Source organism: Loxodonta africana, chromosome 11, assembly GCF_030014295.1.
Source record: "Loxodonta africana isolate mLoxAfr1 chromosome 11, mLoxAfr1.hap2, whole genome shotgun sequence".
Lineage (NCBI taxonomy): Eukaryota > Metazoa > Chordata > Mammalia > Proboscidea > Elephantidae > Loxodonta > Loxodonta africana.
The window spans coordinates 94,479,187-94,502,985 of record NC_087352.1 but is presented as its reverse complement, the minus strand read 5'-3'; positions in this window follow the sequence as shown (position 1 = coordinate 94,502,985).

Below are 23,799 nucleotides of genomic sequence, written 5' to 3'. Positions count from 1 at the left end.
AGGATTTTCCTCCAGAGCCAACAGAGAGAGAAAGCCTTCTCCTGGAGCTGATACCCTGAGTTTAGAATTCTAGCCTACTAGACTATGAGAGAATAAATTTCTCTTTGTTAAAGCCGTCCATTTGTGGTATTTCTGTTATAGCAGCACTAGATAACTAAGACAAATACCATTGGTTCTTGATCATATGCTATCTCCTGAAATGGCTGAATGTTGGCCAATTATTTTTGGTACAGTGGCTCTGTGTATTCCTTTCATCTTCTTTTGACGCTTCCTGTGTCATTCTTTTTTTTTTTTTGCCCATAGAATCCTTCAATATTGCAAATTGAAGCTTGAATTTTTTCTTCAGTTCTTAGAGTTTGAGAAATGCCAAGTATTTTCTTCACTTTGGGTTTTCTAGCTCCAGGTCTCTGAATATTTAATTACAATGCTTTACTTTGTCTTCTTGAGCCATCCTTTGAAATCGTCTGTTTAGCTCTTTTACTTCATCATTTTTCTCAGTTCGCTTTAGCCACTCTGTGTTCAAGAGCAAGTTTCAAAGTCTCTTCTGACATCTGTTTTGGTCTTGTCTTTCTTTTCTGTCTTTTTAATGATCTTTTGCTTTCTTCATATGATATCCTTAATGTCATCCCACAATTCATCTGGTCTTCAGTAATCAGTGTTCAATGTGTCAAATCTATTTTTGAGATGGTCTCTAAATTCAGATGGGATATACTCAAGGTTGTACTTGTGGACTTATCTTAACTTTCTTCAGCTTCATTTTGAACTTGCGTATGAGCAGCTGATGGAGTGTTCTGCAGTCGGCCCCTGGCCTTGTTCTGACCGATGATAATGTCTTGTCCATTGTCTCTTTCCACAGATGTACTCAATTTGATTCCTGCATATTCCATCCATCTGGCATGGTCCCCATATATAGTCGCCTGTTAATGTTGTTGAAAAAAGGTATTTACAATGAATAAGTTGTTGGCCTTGCACAATTCTATCTCCCACATCATTTCTATCACCAAGGCCGTATTTTCCAACTAGTGATACTTATTCGTTTCCAACTTTTGCATTTCAATCACCAAACCCCTTGCCGTCTAGTCAATTCTGACTCATAGTGACCCTGTAGGACAGAGTAGAACTACCCCACAGGATTTCCAAGGAGCAGCTGGGGGATTCAAATTGCCAACCTTTTGGTAGCAGGTGAGCTCTTAACCACTGTGTCACCAGGGCTCCACCTTCTAATCATCAGTAACTATTAATACATCTTGATTGCATATTTGATTGATTTCAGACTGCAGAAGTTGGTAAACATCTTCAATTTCTCCATCTTGGTATTGGTGGTTGGTGTGTAAATTTGAATAATAGTCGTATTAACTGGTCTTCCGTTTAGGCATATGAATATTATCCTATCATTGACAGTGTTGTACTTCAGGCTAGATCCTGAAATGTTCTTTTGGATGATGAATGCAATGCGTTCCTCTTCAATTTATCATTCTTGGCATAATAGGCCATACGACTGTCTGATTCACAGTGGCCAATACCAGTCCAGTTTGGTTCACTAACACCTAGGATATCGATCTTTATGCGTTCCATTGCATTTTTGATGACTTCTAATTTTCCTGGATCCATACTTCTTAACATTCCACATTCTGATTACTAATGGATGTTTGCTGCTATTTCTTCTCATTTTGAGTCATGCCATCTCAGGAAATGAGGGTCCCGAAAGCTTTACTCCATCCATATCATTAAGGTCGACTCTAAATAGGCAGCTCTTCCCCAGTGGTATTCTGAGTGCCTTCCAACCTGAAGGGCTCATCTTCTGGCACTGTATCAGATAATGTTCAGCTGTTATCCATAAGGTTTTCACTAGCCAACTGTTTTTTTTTTTTTTAGAAGTAGATAGCCAGGTCCTTCTTCCTAGTTTGTCTTAGTCTGGAAGCTCCGCTGAACCCTGTCTACCATGGGTGATCCTGCTGGTATTTGAAATACCCGTGGCATAGCTTCTTGCATCACAGCAACATGAAAGCCACCACAGTATGACAAACTGACAGACAAGAGGTGATCAAAGCAATGAGCTAATACTTTTCTAAGTTCTTTTGGTGTCCCTAATTCCCTTTAGCTATCCCAGTCACAAACTAGGCTTGCATGTTTCTGGCTCTTTCCCTTGCCTGTGTTCCAGCCCCTATTCCTGCTGAGTTCCTTCTAGATGGGAGGTATCTAGGTCTCCCTGCCCACCTAGACCCCGGCTCATCATAACGCTCCTATATGCTCTATCTTTTCCCTTTTTCAAATAATCACCTCTCTTCACTATTTTGCATTCCGGGAATCAACCACCCACTTAATCTCAATTCTTCCCACTCAGGCCAACTCTATCTTAAAGTTAAAATATACAGATGTATGTTAAAAGAAATGTCCACAGACAGTAGTAATAATTGAAGGGCTGCATCGCACTTTGGGGTTTGGTGGGGTTGGTTTTTCCTAAACTCACCACTGCTTTATGAGTTCAAAGGAGCCCTGTTGGCACAGCCATTAAATGCTCAGCTGCTAACTGAAAGGTTGGCAGTTTGAACCCACCAGCCACTCTGCTGGAGAAAGATGTGGCAGTCTGCTTCCATAAATACTTACACCCTTGGAAACCCTATGGGGCAGTTCTATCCTGTCCTGTATGGTCACTATGAGTCAGACTCAACTTGATGGCAGTGAGCTTTTTATGTTTATTAGCTCATTTTGCTGTATGCCCCCTATCAAAAAAGTACATGCCTTGTATTCCATTTTATTACCAATTAATCTTACCAGCTCAAAAGTATGCTGTTAAAATTGAAGATATTGACTTACTATGCCATCATCTCAGAGATATTTTCATGTTAATAGAAGAATCCAGGAGATGCAAGGACTCAAATGCAAATGAGTTAGTGTCTAATTTGTAATTGAGTTAAGATCTTTAACGCGTCTTGTCTCTGCTCCACATAGTGGTGGCGACGATGAACGCTGCCTCAAGAACTAGATCAGGGTGTGGGTAAGAGTAGCAGTCAAGGTGGATTGTGACTGTGGCACAAAACAAAGGGTAAATGGAATTCACATTCCAAAAAGCGGAGCCTCAGGAAGCAAGAAACAGTACAGTACATCAAATTGGTGAGGTTTGGTAAGAATGCAAAAGGAGAAGGACTAAAGGGTGATGGACACAGGTCAGGCAAAACCCTCTAGCATTTGGGAGGCAAAGGCAGAAGGCCTTCTCTGGGCCAAAGGTTCTCAGCTGGCAGCAACCTTGTGTGGGTGTATTCCCAAGGGCTGGTGCTGTGAATGGTGCCAGACAAGGCACTGTGTTTGCTGTAATGAGTCTAACACAGTGCCAGTTACCCAGTTCATTAAATGCTAGCTCTCTTTTTCCTTCTTTCACTACTCAAATTTTAGGCAAAGTGGCAGGTTTTTCCACTGCCACTAGGGTTTGCAGAATTTTTCTTTGGCACCGTGCATGTGGTTGTCTGTGTTTCCTATAGCCTGGCTCTCTCAAGCACTTCAGATTGGTGGACCTACATTGGTGAAAGCAAAGAAGGAACAACATTACATATTCAGTTAAAACAAAACAAAACAAAACAAACAAACAAAAACACGACTTCTTGCTGTTGAGTCAATTTTGATTCATGACAACCCCATGTGTTACAGAGTAGAACTGAGATCCATAGGGTTTTCTTGGCTGTAATCTTTATGAAGAAGTTCACCAGGGCTTTCTTCTGCAGTGCTGCTATGTGGGTTTGAACCACCAACCTTTTGGTTAGTAGTCGAGAACAAACCATTTGTTCCAGGTAAAAACAACTCTGAGGAAAGATACTATTAGAAAGAAAAAGTTAAGAAAGAGAACCACTAATAGTAATAGGGCCCTGTACTCATATATTGAAGTCCTTGGGTAGTGTAAATGGTTAATGTGCTTGGGTGCTAGTCAAAAGGTTGGAGGTTCAAGTTGATCCAGAGGCACTGCCAAAGAAAAGCTTGGTGATCTAATTCTGAAAAATCAGCCACTGAAAACTTTATGGGCCTTAACAGAATCCAAAGCATCAAAATATTATAAAGCACCTTTTCTGACCATAAAGTCATAAAAGTAAAAATCGGTAACAGAAAAATCAAGGAAAAAATATCAAACATGTGGAAACTGAACAACGCCTTGCTCAAAAACTACTGGGTTAAAGAAGAAATTAAAGATGGAATAAAGAAATTCACAGAATCAAATGAGAATGAAAATACATTCTACCAGAACCTTTGGGACATAGCAGTGCTCAGAGGTCAATTTATAGCAATACATGCACACATCCAAAAGAAGAAAGGGCCAAAATCAAAACATTAACCCTACAACTTGAACAAATAGAAAAAGAGCAGCAAAGAAGCCCTCAGGCACCAGAAGAAAGGAAATAATAAAAATTAGAGCAGAATTAAATGAAATAGAAAAACAATTGAAAGAGTTAATAAGACCAAAAGCTAGTTTTTTTTTTTTTGAAATGATCAACAAAATCAATAAACCATTGGCCAAACTGACAAAAGCAAAACAGGAGAGGATGCAAATAACCCAAATAAGAAATGAGATGGGTGATATCACAAGAGACCCAACTGAAATTAAAAGAATTATAACAGAATGCTATGAAAAACTGTACTCTAACAAATTGGAAAACCTAGAGAAAATGGACAAACTACCTATCTAAACTAACACAAACAAAACAACTACTTATTTAGAACTAAATAAACCTATAACAAAAGAACAGATTGAAAAGGTAATTAAAAAACTCCCAACAACAAAAAAAAAAACCCTGGCCCTGATGGTTTCACTGGAAAATTCTACCAAACTTTCAGAGAAGATTTAACACCACTACTACTAAAGGTATTTCAGAGCATAGAAAAGGATGGAATATTCCCAAACTCATTGTATGAAGCCAGCATAACCCTGATACCAAAACCAGGTAAAGACACCACAAAAAAGGAAAATTAGAGACAAATATCCCTCAAGAACACAGATGCAAAAATCTTCAACAAAATTCTAGCCAATAGAATTCAACAATATATCAAAAGAATAATTCACCATGACCAAGTGGGATTCATACCAGGCATGCAGGAATGGTTTAACATTAGAAAAACAATCAATGTGATCCATGATATAAATAAAACAAAAGACAAGAGCCACATGATTTTATGAATTGATGCAGAAAAGACATTTGACAAAGTCCAACACCGATTCATGATAAACACTCTCAGCAAAATAGGAATAGAAGGGAAATATATTCCTTGGCATAATAAAGGGCATTTATACAAAGCCAACATCCAACATCTTCCTAAACAGAGAGAGTCTGAAAGCATTCCCCTTGAGAACGGGAACCAGGCAAGGATGCCCTTTATCACCACTCTTATTCAACATTGTGCTGGAGGTCCTAGCCAGAGCAATTAGGCTAGAAAAAGAAATGAAGGGCATCCAAATTGGTAAGGAAGAAGTAAAAGTGTCTCTATTTGTCGATGGTATGATCTTATACACAGAAAACTCTAAAGAATCCACAAGAAAACTAACAGAAGAGCTCATCAGAGTATCAGGATACAAGATAAACATACAAAAGCAGTTGGATTCCTATACACCAACAAAGATTACATCGAGGAGGAAATCACCAAATAATACCATTTACAACAGTCCCCAAGAAGATAAAATACTTAGGAATAAATCTACCCAGAGATGTAAGAGACCTATACAAAGAAAACTACAAGACACTACTGCAGGAAAACAAAAAAGACTTATATAAGTGGAAAAACACACCCTGTTCATGGATAGGAAGACTCAACATTGTGAAAATGTCTATTCTACCCTAAATGATCTATAAATACAGTGTAATCCTGATCCAAATTCCAATGGCATTTTTAATGAGATGGAAAAACAAATCACGAACTTTATGTGGAAAGAGAAGAGGCCCCAGATAAGTAAAGCATTTCTGAAAAAGAAGAACAAAGTGGGAGGCCCCACACTACCTGATTTTAGAACCCATTATACCGCTACAGTAGTCAAAACAGGCTAGTACTGGTACAACAGATACATAGACCAATGAAACAGAATTGAGAATTCAGACATCAAACCATCCCCCTATGAGCAGCTGATATTTGACAAAGGCCCAAAGTTGGTTAATGTGGAAAAGACTGTCTTTTTAACAAATAGTATTGGCATAACTGGATATCCATCTGCAAAAAAAATGAAACAAGACCCATACCTCACACCATGCACAAAAACTAACTCAAAATGGATCAAAGACCTAAATATAAAATCTAACACGATAAAGATCATGGAAGAGAAAACAGGGACAACGCTAGGAGTCCTAATACATGGCATAAACAAAATACAAAACATTACTAACAATGTACAAACACCAGAAGAAAACTAGATAACTGGGAACTCCTAAAAATCAAACACTTATACTCATCAAAAGACTTCACCTAAAGGGTAAAAAAACCTACAGACTTGGAAAAAAAATTTGGCTATGACAAATCTGATCAGCATCTAATCTCCAAAATCTAAAAGATACTGCAAAACCTCAGCAACAAAAAGACAAATAACCCAATTAAAAAATGGGCAAAGGATATGAACAGCCACTTCACTAAAGAAGACATTCATTCAGGTGGCTAACAGATATATGAGGAAATGCTCACGATCATTAGCCATTAGAGAAATCCCAATCAAAACTACAATGAGACACCATCTCAACCCAACAAGGCTAGCATTAATCCAAAAAAACACAAAATAATACATGTTGGAGAGGTTGTGGAGAGACCGGAACACTTTTACATTACTGGTGGGAATGCAAAATGGTACAAACATTTTAGAAATCCATATGGCACTTCCTTAGAAAACTAGATATAGAAGTGCCTTATGATCCAGCAATCCCACTCCTTGGAATATATCCTAGAGAAATAAGACCCATCACATGAATAGACACATGCACACCCATGTTCACTGCAGCACTGTTCACAACAGCAAAAAGATGGAAACAACCAAGGTGCCCATCAACAGATGAATGGATAAACAAATTATGGTACAGTCATACAATGGAATACTATGCAATGATAAAGACAACGATGAATCTGAGAAATATAATATGGAGGAATCTGGAAGGCATTATGCTGAGTGAAATCAGTCACAAAAAGACAAATATTGTATGAGACCACTATTAAAAGAACTCAAGAAAAGGTTTAACATAGAAGAAAACATTATTTGATGGTTACAAGGGTGGGGAGGGAGGGAAAGGCATATTCATCAACTAGATTAAAAAAAACCAAACCCAAGCCCATTGCCCTCGAGTTGATTCCGACTCATAGTGACCCTATAGGACTGAATGAACTGCTCCACAGAATTTTCAAGGAGCGTCTGGTGGATTTGAACTGCTGACCCTTTTGGTTAGTGGCCGAAGCATTTAACCACTATGCCACCAGTGTTTCCAGCTAGATAGTAGACAAGAATTATCTTAGGTGAAGAGAAGGACAACATACAATACAGGGGAAGTCAGCACAACTGGACTAAACCAAAAGCTAACAAGTTTCCTGAACACAACCAAACACTTCCAGGGACAGAGTAGCAGGGGCAGGGGTCTGGAGACCACAGTTTCAGGGGACACCTATGTCAACTGGCATAAAGTTTATTAAGAAAATGTCCTGCATCCCATTTTGGTGAGTGGCAACTGGGGTTTTAAAAGCTAGCAAGCGGCCATCTAAGATATGTTAATTTGTCCCAACCCCCCGGACCAAAGGGGAATTAAGAACACCAAAGACACAAGGAAAATATTAGCCCAAGAGACAGAAAGAACCATATAAACCAGAAACTCCATCAACCTAAGACCAGAAGAACTAGATGGTGCCTGGCTACCACCAATGACCGCCCTGATAAGGCACACAACAGAGAATCCCTGACGGAGCAGGAGAAAAGTGGGGTGCAGAACTCAAATTCATGTAAAAAGACCAGACTTAATGGTCCGACTGAGACAGGAGGGACCCCAGAAGACATGGCCCCAGACTCTCTGTTAGCCTAGAACTGAAACCATTCCTGATGCCATCTCTTCAGACAAAGATTAGACTGCGTTATAAACAAAACGATACTCATGAAGAAAGTGCCTCTCAGCTCAAGTAGATAAAATAAGACTAAATGGGCAGCTCCTGTCTGGAGGCAAGATGAGAAGGCAAAAAGAGACAGGAGCTGGTTGAATGGACACAGGGAATCCGGGATGGAAAGGAGGAGTGTGCTGTCCATTATAGGTAGAGCAACTAGGGTCACATAATGATGTGTGTATAAATCTTTTTATGAGAGACTAACTTAAACTGTAAACTTTCACTTAAAGCACAATGAAAAAGAAAGAAAACCTTATGGAGTACACGTCTACTTTGACACACTTAGGGTCACCATGAGTTGCAAGTGACTCAACAACACCCGTGCACCCTTACACATAGTATCATTCAGCAATAATTTTCTGGCTCTGTGCTAGTCCTCTGCAAGTTTTCTCTCAGATTCATTCCTTGTCCTTTTCCTGTGCAACTCTGTGTCACGGGGATGATGGTAAACTACATTTCCCAGCCTCCATTACAACCGGCTTGAGTTAGGTTGATTAGTGGGAGGCGTGGTGGGAAACTAGAAGGCAGGAGCAAGGGAGAAGCCAGGGTGTTTCTCCCTCTTTGGGATTCAAGTGGATCCATCTCTTTGTAGACCTCAAAAGTCTCAGGTTCCCACTGTGGCTTCTGAGTTTGTTAACATACCTTCTCCCTGTGCCTCTACCCTCCACCCTTTGGGAGGTGTAGACTTTTGGCTGTTGTTAATCTCTGTTTTACAGCTCTTTCCAGCATCTTTGTAACAACTTCTCTATATTAAATTCCCTCTATTGAATCATGTGGCATAGTTTATGCTTTCCTTACAGAGTCCTGGCTCCTATATCCATATTATCTTACTATAGATACTTCCACTGATCAGACTTTTTTTTTGGGGGGGGGTAGTATTTAATAAACATCTTTTCCTACATAGGACATCATCTCTGAGTCATGTAGGACTGAACTGAGTATACGTGGTTGAGCAAATATGTAATTTTTTGTATTTAAATATCACAAAAATAAAGCATTTGGCATAAATACTAGTTTATTCTTTGTTATCAAAGAGAAATCTGTTACTTTATATATTTCTAAGAAGATCATTTATAAGATGGGTGAGGTGTTAGTAATAATTACACTAAATAGTAGCATAAATCACAGTGGAAAAGTCATATCTTATGAAGACCACCTGTCTGCACATTTTGTAGTCCACATAATATTTTATTTCTTCAAGGAAAGCAAATTGATTTATTTAAACCCTAAAACACAGATGGCAGACTAGGAAAAACATTAGAATAGATGCAACTTTATAAGAATATTTGAAATCTGAAGGCAGAGCAAGAAGTCAATCCCACATTATTTTGATATTTTTCATGCCACCAACAAACTATCTCCAGATTCAGGAACAGTCTCATCAGGGCTCTTTGCATATTAGTTTTACCACTTAAAATACAATGACTAGAGCATCCCTAAAAACCTCACCAAAACCAAAAAACCAAACTTGTTGCCGTTGAGTGGATTCCGACTCATAGCGACCCTGCAGGATAGAGTAGAACTGCCCCATAGGGTTTCCATGGAGCGACTGGTGGAATCGAACTGTTGACGTTTTGGTTAGCAGCTACAGCTCTTAACCACTACGCTGAAAAACCTCACAAGACTAGCTAATTATGACAGAAAAAAAAAAAAAAAAAAAGGGGTCAGATGATCTGGTGTCTTAAGAGCTTATGAGTGGCCACCTAAGATACTACACTGATCTGACCCCATTGGGAGCAAGGGAGAACGAAGAAAACCAAAGACACAAGGGAAAGATTAGTCCAAAGGACTAATGGACCACAACTACCACAGCCTCCACCAGATCAAGTCCAGCACAACTAGATGGTGGCTGGCTACTACCACCAACTGCTCTGACAGGGATCACAATAGAGGGTTCCAAACAGAGCATGAGAAAAACAAATTTCTAACTCACAAAAAACAGACTTGTTGTTTTGACAGAGACTGGAGAAACCTTGAGAGTATGGCCCCTGGACACCCTTTTAACTCAGTAGTGAAGTCACTCCTGAGGTTCACCCTTCACCAAAGATTAGACAGGCCCATAAAACAAACAATAATATATGTAGCTCAACCACATATATGAGACTAAACGGGCACACCAGCCCAGGGGCAAGGAGGAGAAGGCAGGAGGGGACAGGAAAGCTGGATGAATGCAAATGGGGAGCCCAAGGTCGAAAAGGGGGAAGTGTTGACATGTGGCAGGGTTGGTAACCAATGTCACAAAACAATATGTGCAGTAATTGTTTAATAAGAAACTAATTTGTTCTGTAAACCATCTAAAGCACAATTAAAAAAAAAAAAGAGGCAGACGCTGACATCCTATCACTGGTGAAAGTCATGTCACCATCTTTGTGGTCCCCCAATTAAGGGACAGTTTCACACACATCTGTACGTCCTCCTGAATTATGATCCTTCTCCTGCCTAGTTAACACCTTCTCACTCTTCACATCACAGGTCCATGAGCATCTCTTCACGGTGCTGACTTCCCTCTATTACAGCCAGCTTGCACAGCACCATGCCCCGCTCAGCAGCAGCTACCACACTTAAGTCTACATGTGTGTGTTGAATTATTAGAGCCGCATCTCTATCTTTCCCAGTACACAGTAAGCCCTGTGAAAGCAGAGACTTTCTACTTTTGCCTATGATTATTTTTGCAGTGCTTAGTGGCAAACAGGTCAAATGAATGAATGAATCAATCAATCAAGTCATCAATAGACATAGAGCTTCTCAAGCCTAAGAAATGGCTACAGGCACTGAAAACAGGCCTAACATCTGCTGGGAGTTCTTCTTTGCTCTTCTGAACTCTTTTCCCACTTGCCCCAGACTGAGGCAAATTCACTTGGCAAAGATTATAAGATATCCTTATACTAGCTCTCAAAGGGGTTGTTTTTTCACTGTATTTTCTAATTGTAGCGGTATAATAAAACTTACAGGGAATTTTGATAGATCAACGGCTTAAAGAAAAAAAGGCATAGGTATCAACGTAAAAGCACTAAATGAGATGACAGTGTATCCATGATGAATGAATGAAAAGATTGGAGAGTAATTCAAAGTTGGGAGAAAAAGTGAGAAAATGTTCCTTAAACACCAGCATATGAAGGTAAGTAACCATTCAGACAGGGAGTTACTCCCTCTGCTCTTCATATTTACAAAACATCTATCAAGCATTTTCAAGCCAACAGATCCTAGGTAGCAATTTAGGGAAGTAATTTAGTTCTTACATGTGTGTCCCTACTAAAAAGCATATTATTACACATATAAAAAAAAAAAAAAAAACAACCAAAAACCAAACCCACTGCCGTCGAGTCGATTCCGACTCATAATGACCCTATAGAACAGATTACAACTGCCCCATAGAGTTTCCAAGGAGCACCTGGTGGATTTGAACTGCCAGCCTTTTGGTTAACAGCCGTAGCTCTTAACCACTATGCCAGCAAGGTTTCCACATATAGAAGTATATATATAAAAATATTTCTGGGGAAGCAAATCACTATACCATATTTTTATAACACACATCTTCTACATTTCTTTCTACATTCTACATTTGTTTGCCAACTGTGCCCTTCTTCCTCGAGTTTTTATAAGTGCCATGATGCCAATTGTTTTTACATGTTACTAAAAAAATTAGCATAGTGAGCTTACAAAAATATGGGGGGCGGGGGGGGACATAGCTGGCAAAGAAATGTAGAAGACGTATAGTATTTGCGTAAAAATACAGTAATATAGTAGAAATACACACCTGATATGTTTTACTTGGTATTTTCTATTAAGTGATTGATTTAAAGTTTTTGAGTGTGAAATGTGTCTTTTGATTAATAAGGTATTTAGAAAACTATTGGAGAGTGGAGTTCCTGGGTCGTGCAAATGGTTAACATGCTTAGCTGCTAACCGAAAGGGTGGAGTTGAGTTTGAGTCTACCCAGAGGCACCTCAGAAGAAAGGCCTGGCAATCTGTTTCTGGAAAATCAGCCACTGAAAACCCTATAGAGCACAGTTCCACCCTGACTCATGTGGGGTTGTTATGAGTTGGAGTAGATTCGAAGGCAACTTTTTTTTTCTTAAATTTATTTATTTTACTTGGAAAGTAGCTGTCATACATAGCTGCTTGAAATTGATGTAATGGTTGTTCGTATTTTCTTTAAAAAATTTTGTTTGTTTACTGACTGATCGATTGGTCCAACTTTCTAACTGAATTTAATTTTAAACATATCCACTAAAATCTTTTGCAATTCCAAGGACCTCTTTGGAGAAGAAAAACTGACCTGTTAACACAGCGTTCATTTTCTTGAAGATTTGAGTTATTAGGTTTGTTGAGACATTTTATGAGAAACACAGGTTGGTAGAAAAACATAGGAAACTTGTTAAAATAGAGAGAGGCAGTTACCAGTGTTATATTGCACTCTTGTTAGTGATTAGCCTTTTACAAGATGGATTCCAAAGCCCAGTGTGGGAGCATTTGACTGAAGCCAATTAACATTGACTCTGATCATACATTTTTGGGAAGGGAAAAACATCTCCCCGCCTCAGGAATAAGATTTACTGCTTTTATTTTTTAATGCCAAAGGGGAAAAATATCAAGAAAGTTTCTTTTAAACTCTTTGGCTGTTCACTGTGATTTATAAATAATGGTGTTCTGGCTTATTGTGAAGGAGCCCTAGTGGTGTAGTGGTTAAGGTGCTTGGCTGCTAATCTAAAGGTTGGAGGTTTGAATCTACCAGCCACTCTACGGAAGAAAGATGTAGCAGCCGGCTTCCATGAAGATTACAGCCTTGGAAGGCCTATGGGGGCAGTTCTACTCTATCCTACAGTGTTGCTACGAGTTGGAATTGACTTGATGACAATGGGTTTGGTTTGGGGTTGGGCCATAGTAAGCAAGACTAAGCCCTTGAATCTAGTTTTCCTGTTGCTGGCAAAGGCTATTCTGAGTTAGCTTTGCACCACTGATGTGTCCTTCTTGTGGTACGCATTAACCAGGTGCCGGGATGGAGATAGCTGTGTGGCCTTGGCCACTAAAAGGGGTTGATTTTCCACATGAGCAAACTGGTTGACCCTGGCTACAAGCCTGCAGCCTCAGCACAGCCAACCTGTGTTCCAGCTAACTGAGCCGAGAGGCTACACAAAAGAGCATGCTGATAATAGAAGCAAAAACCAGTGCAAATGTACCCAAAGAAGAGAATAAATTAAATGTTGATCACTTAACTGAACGGATACTCATTTGTTATGCTTCAGTGGAATTGTCTTAAAGAAAGATGGCTACAGGGTGAATAATTACCATCTTTAATTATATGAAAGGTTTTGGAGGATGGTGAACAATTTGTCTTTACGGCTACAGAGTCAGAAGCAATAGAATAAAATTATAGGCAGGAGAGATTTTATAATAAGTAAATAAGCACTTGGCATCACTTTCAACTATTCAAGACCGATTGCTGTATGTCCCCTTGTGATGTCTATGGCCATTTGACTACTTCTCCACTCAAGGATTCATTCACAGATATTCTTGAGCTTCTGCTAGGGGTAGGCTCTGTGTTCTGCCCTTAGAAGACCAAAGGTGCCCGCCAAGTCTACTTTGTTATAAACCAAATATACAGCACAGGTAGTAAGCCAAGTTTTTTTAAAAAAAATCAATTGTCTTAAGAAGTTGTTTTAGCTCAGACTTTTGAGCAAACTCTACTTAAACTTCTTAGGTCCTACAATTGTATGCCCCAGTGTTGTACTCTGTATTGTCCAAACGATAATATTTTATCTACCAAAATACTGATGCTGAAGTAATAACATCAAGGTGTCTGTTAATTCAGGTGGAATAAAAACATACTTATGAGTTACCTCAGATAAAAAAGTACTAAGCTTTTATGTCATGTCTTTGAAATGCTCATAAACTAGGCTCTAGTCAGATGGAAAAAAGTGGCTGAGGGACTCCATGGCTCAGACAAGATAATCTCATCCAAGGCTTTTTACTTGGGACTTTTGATCTCCGTTACTGTCAGATTGTACAGAAGAAGGAAAAACTGTTTTTAACGTTACTGCAATTAGAAGATACTATATCTTTTGCCCTTAATATTAAGTAACTATTGAAATTTACTTGGTCTGTCTCAATATATTAAAAACTATGGCAATTGTTTATTATTTCAAATGCATAGGTATTTTAAGAAAGGAAATTGTCCAATGGGGAAAATATAAAGACTTTGAGAATTAGAACATCAAATATTCCTTAGAGGAGAGCTATCTTGCTAAAAAGATATTATCTTAAAAATATTTTCCCTTTCATGATAAATTACAACCATGCTCCTATCATGCCACCCAAGGGATGAAATAAAAAGCACTGTGGTGCATTTTCTTTGTTCAGAAACTTCTCATACTGAACTGCCAAAACAGGATTTTTGATGTTAAGTGGTATGAACAGATTTTTTTTTTAAACAACACATTTGAAAATGAGTAATAGGATGAGAGAAGGTTCAAGCAGTGAATGTACTCCAATGGCAGGTAAACAATGTTTTGTTAATAAGTAAGATAATAAAACTATTTAATACTAGAACATTCCAATTACACTTAATGGTTTTTAAAGCAAGAAGTTATGTAACGTATCTCTCTTGTGCCACAGCGTTGTGTTAAAATAAATGGAAAGTCTCAGAGTTGTCTGTAAGAAACTCGTAAAAGAGTCTTGAGACATTGATAAATGCAACATTAAGAGCTTCTCAAAGAGTCCATAAATCGCTAAAGAGATGAGGTGCTTCTGCCCAAATTAGAGTAACAAGGGATCAGATTTACCTCCTGCCTGAAACACCAGAAACACTGGACAAGATAGACAAAACAACAGTTTTCAGGTCACTGGCCTGAGACATGGTAAACAGATGAAACCAGCCCTGTGATTGCCCTAGCTTGCTCCTACAGAGAGTATCCAGGCTGTGTGCAAAAAGGTGGACTCTGGTAGCATCCGTGGACTCCATGAGCTTAGAGACAGAGAGGACAGTCCAGGGAGATCCTGGTGGCAGAGTGCTCGGGGTAGAGTACCAAAGAGAAGCAGCAGCTGCATGTGAGGGAACTACCCAAGGTGTGGGAAAACAACAACAACAACAAAACAGAAAGGATGAGAGAGCAGTGCCTGGCACTCATACAGGGCTGGGAATAGTGCCTATTCCTAGCATGCAGACTGAAAAAACCCAAAATTCGTGAGGTGCTAGGTAGAGTACTCTGGAAGGTCTTGCTTCACTAGTGGGGAATAATTAGCCCTACATTGAGCACTGCTCTTGCTCCATCTAACAAGTCATAAAAGCAAGACTCAAAAGGATCAGCTGTTTCCAAGTGACTTAACTGCATCTCAGAACAAAGCTCAAGAATATTTAAAGAAATACAAAAATGTATAGCACCCAAAATGGTAAAATTCACAACGTCTGGCATTCAATCAAAACTGCCAGGCATACAAAGAAGCAGGAAAGCATGATCTATAAATAAGACAATAATCAATCAGAACTGACCCAGAACTTACTCAGACGTTAGCATTAGCAGACAAGGGCGCTATGTCAGTTATTAAAACTGTATTGCTTATGTTCAAAAAGTTGAGACACTGAAGATATAAAACAGACCCAAATCGAACTTCTAGAAAGAAAATTATCAAGTGTGAGCTAAAAAATACATGGAATGGGATTAATGGCAGATTAGACATGGCAGAAGAAAAGATTTGTAAACTTGAAGACACAGACATAAGAACTTATCCAAAATGGAATATGGATAAAGAACAATCTCCACAAAACAAGTAAAAAGCACCGGTGAACTATAGGACAACTTCAAGCAGTTAAACAATATTTTATTATTATTTTTTAAATATGTGTAATTGGAGTTCCCAAGGGAGATATTAAAGAAATAACGGCTGAAATTTGATTAAACCTATAAATTCACTAATTCAAGATGGTCAATGACCCCCAAAGACAAGAAATCTGAGGAAAACTATACCAAGGCCCATCATACTCAAATTGTATAAAAACAGCAATAAAGAGAAAATCATAAAAGCAGCCAGAGAAAAAAGACATGTCATGTACAAAGGAAGGAAGATAAGAACAGTGGCAGTCTTCTCACAGAAGCAATGGAAGTGAGAAGATTCAGTTTACAGAACAGAAAGAAAACAACAACAACAAAAAAACTGTCAACCTAGAAATCTATACCCAGGGGAAATAATCTTTTAAAAGTGAAGGTGAAATAAAGACATTTCACTCCAAAGAAATTCTGTTAATATTTCTTATTTATTTCTTTTAAAAGAAGTGAAATTGTTAGAGCCCTGCTGTGGTAGACAGAATAATGGCCCCCAAAGATGTGCAAACCCTAATCCCTGGACCTGGGAATATGTTACCTTATGTGGGAAATGGGACTTTGAAGATGTGATTAAATTAAGGGTGTTGAGATGGGAAGATTATCCCAGAATATCTGGGTAGACCCAATATAATTACAAGGTCCATGGGTGGTACAAGGGTCCTTACAAGTGGACGAGGACAAGAAAGTCAGAGTCAGAGATCTGAAGATGCTTTGTTGCTGGGAGGAAGGTGCCGTGAACCAAGGAATGCAGGCTGCCTCTGCAAGTTAGAAAAGGCAAGAAAATGAGTTCTCCTCTGGAGCCTCTAGAAGGAACACAGCCCTGCCGGCACCTTGATTTTAGCCCAGTGAAACTATTTTAGACTTCTAACCTTCAGAACTGTAAAATAATAAATTTGTCTTGTTTTAAGGCACTAAATTTGTGGTAACTTGTTACAGCAGCAATAGAAGATAAATATACGTGCATTCAGGAGACGACATTTATGTTCTAATTGACTGACAAACCAGGTGGATTTTACATGTCTCTCAGGTATTTTAAAATCTTTACCTATTTGTCAGTCACCACACTGATAATTCTTTCCTATTTTGAATAAGCTGACTTTGAAAAAGTATTCAGCATTTTCTGCTTCAAAATTATTTTATACATTGCTTATTAAAATTTTAATCTCTGATTGCTAAAATATTTTGCCATTGTAAGCAAAGCACTTAAATTGATAGCTCTGTCTCTGCTCTCTCTTAATTTTAAAAATAATTTCTTTCTTACTCTCTTAATCATTTATCTTTATTTCCCAATAAATCATGCAGGAACCAGTATTGAAACATTAAATTTCACATTTAATGGAAATACATCTCCAAATGGGGCCATTTTTACACTTTTCTCCATTTCCTATTTTTTTTAAATGAACCAATACAAGTGGTTATGTGTGGTAAGTAGGTAAAAGAAGCAGGAGAGTAGGACAGTCTGGTATTAGAGCTGATGTTTTAAATGTGTTGTTAAGACAGAATGCATATCGGGGCAGGCAAAAAAGCCTAGAATAAATGAGATTTCTTCTTCTGGGCAAGTCAAGTACTTAGGACTGGCCAAGAAAAAACAAGAAGATTGAGAAAAGGCAAGTAAGAGAATTCACAATTTCAGTCACAAAAGGCTTAAGACAATTTAATCCTCTAGGAAAAATGCCTTTGTGGCAGACTTTGTGATATTTAGGGACATGGAGTTACAAATGAGATGTTTTTCCAGCATTATTTCTCTCCATTTATTGTCTCTAAGTACAGAGTTTTTTTTTTTTTTTTTGAGGTATGGCCTCTTAAGAGGTAACTTGAAGGAAGCCGTTGTGTAAAAGCCCCAACTGAATGTCCTCCTCCTGTCTGTCTTTAGTTGTTGGCACCAAGGAACTTCTGTGCTTACACATTTAGTGCTTCTCTGAAATGGAATTGTGGATTATATCCCAAGGAAGACCTTCAGCCATTGTATCTCTGCATCATGAACTTGCCCCTTTCAAATGAGAAACCAAAAAGGCAAGGGATGATGTTGGGATCTTTTCCCTCCACTCCCCAAAAGTTTATGCTCGAGCAAGTGAAGATTAATTTCAAACATAGAGGAAATTTCTTTAGCACCAAATTCCTGTTCAATGAACTCAACTCTTCTTATTGGTTTTAAATTAGTAGCCAGTCCTTTGGAGGGTAGCTTCTGTATCCCCATAACCTCCTAAGGTTTTTTTCAAAGGGGCACATAACATTTTTTCCTCGATATTTTATAACACAATTTTAACATGAGAAGAATTGTTTAACAATTTTACTTGCATTTTCCTTAGGCCCTTATGTTTACTTCAAACATCTAAACTCTCTTTCACTCAGTTTTTCTCCAAACTTATTAGACTGCCTTATGCTTTAGGCCAGGGCTTCCCTGGGCAGTACAAATGGCTAAGTGCTCGACAACTACCTGAAATGTTGGTAGTCTGAATTCACCTAGAGGAGCCTTGGAAGACATGCCTGGCGATCTACTTCCGAATGGTCACAGCCTTAAAAATCCTATGGAGCAATTCTACTCTCCACACATAGGGTTGCCAAGTGTTGAAATCAACTTGACAACAACTAACAACATGCTTTAGGCCAGGGCTAGCCATCAGAAACACAATGCAAGCCACGAGTGTAATTTACAATTTTCTAGTAGCCACATTAAAAGAAAAAAATAAGAAGTGAAATTAATTCTAATAATACATTTTATTTAATCCAACATATAAAAACCATTATTATTTCAACATGTAATCAGTATAAAAATTACTAAAGGGTTATTTTACACTCTTTTTTCTCATCCTAAGGTCCATGGGTGGTACAAATGGTTTGTTCTTGGCTACTAACCAAAAGATTGGCAGTGTGAATACACCCAGTGGCACTTCAGAAGAAAGGCCTGGCAACCTACTTGCATACGATTACAGCCATTGAAAACTCTATGGAATTTCGTTCTACTCTGAAAAATGTGGGGTCACCATGAGTCAGAATCAACTTGATAGCACGGATTTTCTTTTCCTTTTTCTTATACCAGGGCTTGGAACGCAGTATGCATTTTACATTTATAGGCACAAGTTGGAGCCCTGGTGGCCCAGTGGTTAAGAACTTGGCTGCTAACCAAACTGTCAGCAGCTTGAATCCACCAGCCACTCCTTGGAAACCCTATGGGGCAGTTCTACTCTGTCCTATAGGCTCACTATGAGTTGGAATGGAGTCGGCAATGGGTTTCTTTTGGTTGAAGAGTGCAGCTCAACTTCCCTTTTCATAGTCCTCAGGAAAATCTTCCCCTGAGTATTACTTTATCTGCAGTATCTTTAACCTTTCACATTAGATTCTTTCTGCCTTTTACTTGCATAGGCTTCCCCTTGAAAGTCCTTCACTTGAATTGTAACCTCTTTATGTTCCATTTCTCAATTTCACATCCCTGATAAGCTCTCTAAATGAAACTTGGGACCTCTTCCTTGCATTTGACATTGCTGACAACTTTCCTCCCCTGCCCTTGGTTGCTCTTATAGTACACCCTACCTACTTGTTCTCCTCGTACTTCTCCTTTGCTGACTCCTCTTACTCTTACTGCTAAGAGAGGCAGGTTCTTTAAGGCAGTGGTTCCCAAACTTCAGAGTGCCTCAGAGCTACGTGAAGGGCTTGTTAAAACACGTTGCTAGGGCTGCACCTCCAGAGTTTCTGAGTCTATACAGAATTTGCATTTCTACTAAGTTTTCAGTGATGCTGATGCTGCTGGTCTGGGGACCACACCTTGAGAACCGCTGCCTAAGTTCTGTCTGTGGCACTCTAGCCTTGCTCTCTGAGCCTTTCTCCCCATAAGGTCTGCACAACAGTCATCGTCCCTCTTCTAGCAGACAGAGCCTCAGTGTGGTTCAGCAAGCAGGTGGCCTGTGCTGCAGGGTTGGCTGGGCCCTCACCACTCTCAGGGCTGACCTTCCATTAGCCTAAGTCAGTCCTGGTAAATGGTAAAACACTTCCTGCGGCCAGTGATTTGTTCTAGCAAATAAGACCTGAGGGAGGGGTGAAAGCTGGACTTCTAGGAGTGCTTTTCTTACTTTGTAAAAAGGATACAGAGTCCCTGGCTGGAGGTTTGAGTCTACCTAGAACCACCTAGGAAGAGAGGCCTGGCTATTTGCTCCTGAAAAATTAGCCATTGAAATCCCCATGGGGTACATTTCCACTCTGACATACATGGGATCACCACGAGTCAGACTGGACTCAATGGCAACTGCTTTGGAAAGGACACAAGACAGGCCTGTCCTTTCCCTGCTCTGGACGTTGTTGCCAAGGTGTGTCACTTGGAACCACAGCCTTCTTCCTGGCCCCTGAGGAGAACAGGTCGCGAGGTCAAGCCCCTGCATGACAGCAGACCGAGAGAAGAAAGAGGAAGGAAGCCAGATCACTGATGACTTCACTGCGCCATGAAAGAAACAATCTGGAGGCCTCACTTCTGTCCTACAAGCTATGATGAATAAATACATCGTTCAGGCCACATTTAACTGGGTTTTCTGTTACTGTAGGAAATCTCCCAACACCCCTCTGACAGCTTTCACTTCTATCTCATTATGATGTCTGGTTGGTTTTCTCTTACCCACTTCTTCCTCTACTCAGGTCTCCCTTCTCTCCCTGTCCATCCTGCTTCTGTCAAAGAAGGCACCAGTCTTGACATTTTGTGGGTTTAGAATAGGGACACAAATGAGGGTCCCTAGCCTGTGGCCTCATCCATTTCATTCCCATGGATAAGGGCATACATGTGGACCCCCAAGTGTGTGTCCAAGCTCTGTCCATAACTCCCCACTCCTGGGGAAACCACAACACATGGCCATCTTTCAGGCCTAGGAGTGCACACATTGGTGGCCTGACCTTGGAGGTGGGCTTAAGGCCATTTGACTGGAAATTCCAGGATCCCAGGTACCTGGGGAGGGGCCTACAATGAGATGAGGGAAAGTATGGTGGTTAGGTGGCCTGCAGACTTCTCACACTACTGTGAGGGGCACGGGCAAGGGGGCTGGAGTGAAGCAGGTGCCCAGAGCCGTGGACCGGTTGCCAGGTCTCAGGAAGAGCTGGGTGGGGATGCTAATCTGATTGATTAGATCCTTGGACACTGAGTCACGTAAGTAAAGGACGTCATCACTGTGTGTTAACAGGCCGTGTACAATAAATGGTTTGAGGCTTTTTTGGAATAAGATAATACCCTAGTGTGCAACCTTTCATTTTGAAAAGATAGGGGGATTTTTATTCGAGATCATTTTGTATTACATTATATACAATCTGGCTTTTAGACCTTAGTGTTAAGATTTTTGTTTACAATCATTTCTAATTCATTTTTCTTTTTTATCCATTTGCTAAAATAGATTCCCTAGTTACTTTTTCAGAAAGAACCTCATGTGGTAAACTTTGTCTAAAAACTCATTTTCCCATGTGAAATCTGAGTTTGAACTAGATATAAAATAGTATTCATTTTTCCTCAGCACTTTGAAGAATTGTTCCAACGACAGCTAGCATAATTACTCATGAAATGTGCAGTCCTACTGCTCCTTACTCCTTTGCAAGTAATCTATGCCCACCCTTCTCCCCTTCAGTTCAGGGAAATTTAATTCTTAAGTATTTCTTTCCTCCGTTTTTTGTCCTTTTCTCCTGAAACTGCTATTAGGCAGATGTTGGATGTTTGGCTCTAACTTTCATTGTTAAATACCTTAACTCTTCTCCTTCTTCCCATCCCTATGTTTGCTTACACCATATTTTTAGAGAATCCTTCCAGAAAATTCATTCTTGTAACCATATTCATTCTGATATTCAGTAGAAGGCCAACGAAAATGAGGGAAACCTTCAATGAGCTGGTGTGACACAGTAGCCCTGACGGTGACTCAAACACACCAACGATCATGAAGATGGCACAGGATTGGGCAACGTTTTGTTCTGTTATATGTAAGGTCACCATGACTTGGAGCTGACTTGTCGACAACTAACAAGAATTCAATCTTTGGACTAAGAGTGTTTTTTATTTGTGTCTAGATGAAATGGTTAACGCCCAGGAATTTTAAAACCGGTGACTTGTTCTTTTATTGAATATTACAAAATATCTGCAGATTGTAATTATACTCATTCTAAAGTTGTCTTTTTTTTTTTTTTAAACAGTGTTTCCTTGGGGTTAGTTCATCAGTTTGTTGAATCTGATGCTTCTCCTTGAAGGTGTTGGTTTCCTTTCAAAGTTTGGTGATTTTTGGTTGTCTGTTTATGTTTATGCTCTGGGTTGGAGACGGAATGTCCTCACCTGCAGTAAGAAACCATGCTAACTTTTCTATTACTGCCAGTTCTGACCTCTGCAGCTGGCCTTCTGTCCTTATGGGGAGGGCAGTTATTGTTGTGTGCTGTCGAGTCAATTCTGACTCATAGTGACCCTGAAGGACATCGTAGAATTTGCCCATAGAATTTTCTAGGCTGTAATCATTACGGGAACATTTTGCTAAGTCTTTTATCCTACAAAGCCTTTTGGTCAGCAGCCGAGCACTTAACCATTATGCCACCAGGACTCCTTGGGGGAAGGCAGGAGGGGTGAGATTTTTCCTTAACTGGAGCATAGCCCTCTGGGACTCTCTTATTAGAGTCTCCCCTTCAGAATGAGCACTCAGTGCTTTAACCTTGGGCCAACACCAGCTTCACCGGCCCCATTGCACTTTCCCTCAGGTTCTACTCGGCACAACTTTGTAGAGAGCTAGTTCTTGGGCTTCTAGTCTCAAGGAAAGTATCACAGCTGCCTGTGCTCACCTGTGGATGGGGCTGAGGTGCCCTACTTACCTTGCTCTTCTAAAACCGTCTCTCACTTACTGACATACTTGCCCCAGGCCCTTCCCTTGAGCTTCGTATAGTCTCAGTCTGCCTCTGAGCTTCTCAAGAGTGTTTTTTTGTTTTGCCTTTTATCCTTGAAGGTCCATTGTGTAATTTAACTTGCTTCCAAAGTGCTAATAGTAGCTTTCAGTACAATTAGTCTTTTAGGAGTTACTGGAACATGAGGTACCTGTTTTAACCAGTGGAAGCTTTTATCCATCGAGGGTTTTTAAGATGAGGCACATAAATATGAGAAGGAGAAAGTACAAACCTATGAACATAGGGAGCCTGCCATAGAAAGAAGGGATTTTCATTTTGGGTTAGATCAAGATGAATGCATCTTGCTTTTATTCTTTCATGTTCTAAAAGATTCTAGAATCTAAGGGGTTCTACGAAAAGACTTAACCAGCTATGGTAGGAAAAGTAACCAAGTTTCTGTTAACTCCAAATCTAAAGCACAACACAAGTAAGATGCAAATCCTAAACACTTGGCCAAGGAGGAATTCCTGTTGTTTTTAATGCTATAAAAATAGCATTTAAAGAAGAAAAAAAATCCTTTGTACACAGTTAGTGGTAAAGATTCCCCTTATTTTCTGTAGAGTAAATTTTGAACACAAAATGCTGAACACCACCACAAATGTTATAACCACTGTCAAATATATTTGAGTTGGGGTTCACATCAATATAGAAACTTCTATTTCTTAAGTTGAAGTTTATCTAGAATATTCTAGAGGACTTGAACCAAAATGAAATGAATAAAGATGAAAAACGATCTTATTCCTAACATTTTGAAAAACGCTACCAGAAAGGCTTTGTGTTGAGCTAAATAAATTGTCTGTGGTCTGTATAAAATAAAGACAACGGCATGAGGTTACATTCATTCAACAATATGCTGGTTGTGTGTGTACCATGTTCCAAATACACTTCTAAGTAACTGAGACAGAGCTGTGAGGAAGATACAGTCTTTGCTTGGAGTTTATATATAGGTACCAGATACAGATAAATATTTAAACAGCTAAATAAATGATTGCAATAAAAAAAA